At 41.0% G+C, this 6,458-nt stretch overlaps 1 pseudogene across 1 annotated transcript; it reads right to left on the reverse strand.

The window, feature by feature from the left end:
• Window positions 1-5,789: 5,789 nt before the first annotated feature.
• Window positions 5,790-6,458, reverse strand: LOC105540407 (annotated as a pseudogene). The gene has a single exon (XR_001006188.1). The product of XR_001006188.1 is annotated as an NADH dehydrogenase [ubiquinone] 1 beta subcomplex subunit 8, mitochondrial pseudogene (transcript).

A 6,458-nucleotide genomic window follows, 5' to 3' on the forward strand; every position in this document is an offset into this window, starting at 1 on the left:
AAAAAAAAAAAAAAAAAAAGGAAGTCCTGGGTTAGGGGAGAAATGGAGCTGAGAGCTTAGGGAATGTAGTAATGTGGAGGCTGTAGACTGAGACCATTAAGAAAAAGGAAGAGAGAAAATGAGAAGTACTGCTAGGCTTATAAATTAGTATAATTGTAAGATCAAAAATTTATTTGCTTATTAGGTGCTAGAAAACCCGAAGTGACTACTATGAACTCATTTAATTTTCTAACTCGATAAGCCATGTGCTCTTAATAGCCATATTTTACAAACAGGGACATTGTGGGTCCAACAGTTCTGCACAGGACCCAGGCCACACAGCCAGTAAGTCCATGATCCTGGCTGATGCCATTTGTACCTTCCTGGAGACTTTTCAAGAGATTTTTAGAAATAATTAGTATTTTATACTTTACGTTTATTTTGTCCTGCTTAACTTCGTGTTTTGTTCCTATTTTTGTTTGATTTTTTAAACTTTGCAGAGCTAAGAGCCCAACTATGTGAATCATAACTTCAATAAAACTTTTAAAAATTTTTTCTCTGTCATGTTTTGGATGTGTGATACTTAACCGCCCTCTAGGTTTAATTACCTCCTTAGAGAGAGAGATGAGTCTCATTCTGTCTGCCAAATTGTTGAAATACTATCATAGAGAAAACAGTTCATCAAATCCATAAGAATAAGCCAAAGGAACATCATAGGACATGAATTAAATTACAAATTGAAAATGTGGATGTGAAAATTACAAATTGAAAATGTGAACTCTGTGTGGAGCTGGGTACAACAAGCAAAAATAAACAAATATAGATAGCACATTAGGAGTTTATTGAATCAAAAATATTCTTTTGAAAATATCAAACTGGCTACTTTTACTGCAAAGTCTAAGAACTCAGGATTTCTAAAATCTCTGGAATTTAGTACAGAAAAGGGCTCTCAAGGAGTTTGATGTGAGAAATACTCTAACCAGTTCTGATCACTCTCCAGCTCAGCACAGTTGCTGAAGATAGGAACCACAGCTGTCCTGTTTGATTCATCACCATAAGCTGCTTGTTACTCTAAACCGGAGACATTCTTGGGTAGCGCTCCACCATGGGACAGAAACAGTGTCAAGCCATGATTCAAATTTGTCTCAAAAATATTGAGAATGCATAAGGTTGGCTGGGAGGTTGGAGTTGCTACCCTGTGTGTGAGGCCTTGCCACATGGACCCCACACCAGGGAACCCACAGATCTAGCCAGAACCACTCCACTGGTCCAGAAACTGAAGACCACTGTTTGGAGCAGGACTAGAATTGATGAGACAAATTCCTAACTGCGTATCACCTGCAAGAGAAAAGATCCAGCCTTTGAAGAAATTAAAGCCTGCCATCTGTCAAAGTCTATGGAAAGAGGATTGGAGGCTCAAAGCACCTATCAAGGTCAAGCTCTTGATGTCAAATTGTCCACCAATTCCTACACACACTGTGAGTTCACTCAGGAGGAAGAAGAAATAGGAGTTGGACCAACTTATGAAGTTGGAACCTGCAATATCAAGACAGTCAAAGACAGATGTTAAGCAGTTCCTGATGCTGCCCCTAAAAGTGGACCCCAATAGGTCAACTAATAAAGACCACCTCGACCCAGCCGAGGATTCAATAGTTAATAATTAATAATTCATTTAAAAACTATTTATTAAACATTTACTACATACAGACACCACTACAGGTACTGCAGATACATTAGAGAAAATGAACAAATAAGATGTTCTCAGGGAACTTCCCAATCCAGTGAGTCCATTCAAGACAGTCCTCTGATTTGCTTGTAAAACAGCAAAGTAAGGTATCAACACCCCTCTATCCAGTTGGTTTCCCATATCTTTGGATTGAAGAGGCAGCAGTGTAGCTTTGATAAACACAATGAAAGATACTAGCCTGAGAACAACATTGATGATTAAATATACTGGCTTTGCTATTGCAAAAACGTCATGTAGTAACATCTTACTTTTATACCACAGGCAGCAATCAAGTAAGAATAAGGGATGAGTTGCTAGTGGTGATGGGAAGAATATTAGTGCACAAGAAGGCCTATGTTCTCAGACCCTTGCCAGTGGAAAAAGTAATGTTCGCACCAGTAGTATGAAGGTACTCTCATTTTCCTCCTGTTAGACCTTATCTCAAAGTGGGTAGCCACAACTATAGGCTTTCCTGTAGTAGGATAAACAGACACATTTACTGTACTAATAATGTTTTCTTAAAAGCCATGTGTTTTTATTTAACTTTTATTTGAAGTTCAGGGGTACATGTGCAGGTTTGTTACACAGGTAAACTTGTGTCATGGGCATTTGTTGTACAAATTATTTTGTCACACAGATATTAAGTCTAGTACCTATTAGTCATTTTCCCTGGTCCTCTCACTCCTTCTATTCCCCACCCTCTGGTAGGTACCTGTGTCTGTTGTCCTCTCTATGTGTCCATGTGTTCTCATTACTTATATCCCACTTACAAATGACAATGTGCAGTATTTGGTTTTCTTTTCTTGCCTTACTTTGCTAAGGATAATGGCCTCCAGCTCCATCTATGTTCCTGCAAAGGACATGATCTCACTCTTTTTTATGGCTGCATAGTATCCTATGGTGTATATGTACCACATTTTCTTTATCCAGTCTATCTTTGATGAGCATTTAGGTTGATTCCATGTTTTTGCTATTGTGAATAGTGCTGCAATAAACATATGTGTACATGTGTCTTTATGATAGAATGATTTATATTATTTTGGGTATATACCCAGTAATGGAATTGCTGTGTTGAATGGCATTTCTGTCCTTAGGTCTTTTAGGAATAGCCACACTGTCTTCCACAGCGGTTAAACTAATTTACACTCACATCAACAATGTATAAGCATTCCTTTTCCTCTGAAACCTCACCAACACCTGCTATTTTTTGACTTTTTAAGAACAGCCATTCTGACTGGTTTGAGATGACACCTCACTGCAGCTTTGATGTGAATTTCTCTAATGATCAGTGGGATGTTGGGCTTTTTAAAAATATGCTTGTTGACTGCATGCACCTCTTCTTTTGAAAAGTGTCTGATCACGTCCTTTGCTTGCTTTTTAATTGTGTTTTTTTTTTCTTGTAGATTTGCTTAAGTTCCCTATAGATGCTAGATATTAGGCTTTTGTCAGGTGCATAGTTTGCAAATATTTTCTCCCATCCTGTAGGTTGTCTGCTTACTGTGTTGATAGTTTATTTTGCTGTGCAGAAGCTCTTCAATTTAATTAGACCCCATTTGTCCATTTTTGCAGTTGATTTTGGTGTCTTTGTCATAAAATCTTTGTCCGTTCCTAAGTCCGGAATGGTATTGCCTAGGTTGTCTACCAAGGATTTTATATTTTTTAAGTTTCACATTTAAGTCTTTGATCCATGTTAAGTTGATTTTTGTATATGGTGTAAGGAAGGAGTCTAGTTTCAATCTTCTGCATATGGCTAGCCAGTTATCCCAGCACCAATTATTGACTAGGAATCTTTTCTCCATTGCTTGTTTTTGTCAGATTTTTGATACCAGATGTTTGTAGGTGTGTGGTCTTATTTTTTGGCTTTCTATTCTGAACCACTGGTGTATTTGTCTGAAAAAATATATACATTTTTAATTACACGTGTGATATAAAAGATTTGTCTTATTCTTGAGTATGCTTATATTTCAGAAGAAAATGCATCTTTATTGTTATAATAAAATACAATAGGAAAATTCTACAGAGCTGATTCAAATGCAATTTTTACAGGCATTCGTCACACATCAATTGCATTACGTCAGTTATACATAATAACACTACCAAATGCATCTATAATTATTCACCTTCAATTAATTATAATTTACCTTTCAGATAAATTCTCCCTGGCTATCCCAGCCTGGGTGAATCATCTTCTTCTCTGACCCATGTCTACAACTCAGAAACTTACAAAGTGAGTGGCTTACTGACACATCAGTCATCAGATGTAGGTTAGTTCCTTATCTCCGTCTCTGGTTGCAGCTCTAATGTCCGTGGTCCACTGTGCTTTCACTCCTTTGTAGTTTCTTCTGTCCTCAAACACCTTTACCTTATGACAACTATCACCTGAAGAAATAAGAAAACAAAGCCAGAAATATCCGACTCCTCAACCTATGTTCTTAATGAACCTATTATTCTGGCCGCTTCTATCCACCACATTCTGTCCTCAGACAGAAATTTTGTCCATTCCCCTTCTCTCTTCAGGAACACCTTTACCTCCTAGGTTTCATGAGTTTCTCTGTGTCCCCCTGACCAGAAGCTCCAAGGAGAGGTCAGACTCCTTATCCCTTTGTTCCTGGTCTATGTCCATCTTCAGCTCCTATAGGTTGCCGACCTCACCTCAACCACTCTCAAATGATACCAAATGACAACCTCTGGGCACACTGAGGAGATAGGAGACTGATACCCAAAAGCTCTTGCCTAAACCTAAGGACTCAACACACATTTTATGTAGCTTTCATCATCTTGGGTCATAGTCATTTGATCACCTGTCCGTCTGCCCTGCTACACAGTGAGCTACTCAACGAGAACCACATCTCATTTATTTATGAGGTGTGTCCACCATCCAACCATGCCCACTGTGTAATATCACCATGCCCACTGTGTAATATCTGGGTTTTTTTTTTAGAGAATAGAAGAAAGTAAAGAAGGAATGTATAAAGAAAGAGAAGGGGAGAGCAAAAGAGGATGGGAGAAAGAGAAGAAAACACATCAACAACAAGCTTAAGAAATAGGTACCTGGACAGTTTTGAGGCATCCCAGATCCTTCTCTTAGAAAAACTTAGTCTTTCCTCGCCGCCACCCCCCCACCCCCCACCGCCGACCTACTACCAGGACCCTGCAGCCTATAAGCAAGCAACATAGAACCTGGTAACAAGATCCTGTCCAGACAGTCTATGAACTAGAACTTCCTAAGACATCTGCCTCTTTCCTCAAGGTGTTCAGACAGATAGTCTCTGAGCACCAAGCATCAGTCACTAAGGTGCCCCCAGCTCAGGCCCAGGCAAAAGCCTCGGACCCCTTGGTGTGACAAAGACAGGTAAAGAAGTAGAAGAGGATAGTAGAAGTTGAGACTAGAGAAATCAGCCAGTTCCTGACCAGCCAGAGACTAGTACTGTAGCCAAAGAATTTTTTGTTTGTTCTGTGGACAACAGGTACTTATGTATGTAAGCCCACAGGTGATCTCATTCTCCAACCTCCAATTTTTTCTCTTCCATCTCATGTGATCTGATCCTCTCAAACCTGACTGTGCATCAGAATCACCTGGGAGATACTAAAACCCTGATGCCTAGTCCAAGCCAACCAGCATCTTGAGGGATGAAACTCAGAGTTTTGTATTTTTTAAAAACCCTCCAAGATGATGCCAATGTGCAGCCAAAGCTGAGAACTTCTGAGGTGGAGAGTTCTCTTTTCTCTCCAGAAATTTCACCCTCTCTGATAGCCTGGCATCCATCTTCTCCCTACCTCCCCCACCCCCATCTCCTGCTTTCTATATGTGACTTTGTGAAATAACTAAACTTTCTTCAACTTTATCTGCTTTCCCTACACCACTCTTAGCAACTCAAAGTCCCCTGGACGATTGGAGGTCTGACCCACTCCTCAGCACTTGAGGCCCACCACGACCTGTACTGAAAATTGGAGCCCAGCTCAAAAGTAAAGAAAGATCATGTTACAGACCACCCAAGATGGCTTACAGAAACTGAAGGGTTTGAGGGTGACATACGGTTTGGAAACAAAACTTTTCTTTTCTTTTTTTTTTTTTTTTTTTTACCACAGCACTGAGTTTTATTAGGGATTTCATTAAGATTAAATTTCTAGGAATGAGGGAGTCCTAGTTAAGAGGACACAAAAGCCCACGAAGCCTCCTCAGATCTCATAGTGAACCACCGGCTCAGGTTCTTTGGAGGGATCGCGGCCTCGTTCCAGGTACAGATTATTGTAAGGATACTGCTTTGGTCCCACAGGCTGGTAGGAAGGGTACACGTCCCCCACCCAGAACATGAATGTCATGAAAGCCAGGAAACCGAAGAGGTGCATACACATGACATTCCAAGAAACAGGTGTGGGGGATGTATCCACACGGTTCCTGATGTACATGTCTACGTGCCAGTGCATCGGTTCACCCCAGTTCAACCTCAGGTCCGGTTGGTCCCAGCTATACCATGGATCCCTCTCATGCTGTGAACGGTCAGGGAGCTTCGGGTAGTCGCCATACCCCATGCCCTCATCCAGGTAAGGCTCGTAGTCTTCCACACGCATATTATACTTCTTGGCGGCGGTGGCCCATTCTTCTGGGGTCCTAGGATAGGGCCCTGGGAACATGTCCTTGGTCATGCGGGAGGTTGTCCGTGCGCCCAGCGGCACCACGTTCCGGGATGCCCTTTGCAGCCACTGAACTCCCAGGACCCCGGCCCTGGCCACCGCCATCTTCACCTTCTTC

Source organism: Mandrillus leucophaeus, unplaced genomic scaffold (genome assembly GCF_000951045.1).
Source record: "Mandrillus leucophaeus isolate KB7577 unplaced genomic scaffold, Mleu.le_1.0 Scaffold1049, whole genome shotgun sequence".
In the NCBI taxonomy this organism is placed as follows: Eukaryota; Metazoa; Chordata; class Mammalia; order Primates; family Cercopithecidae; genus Mandrillus; species Mandrillus leucophaeus.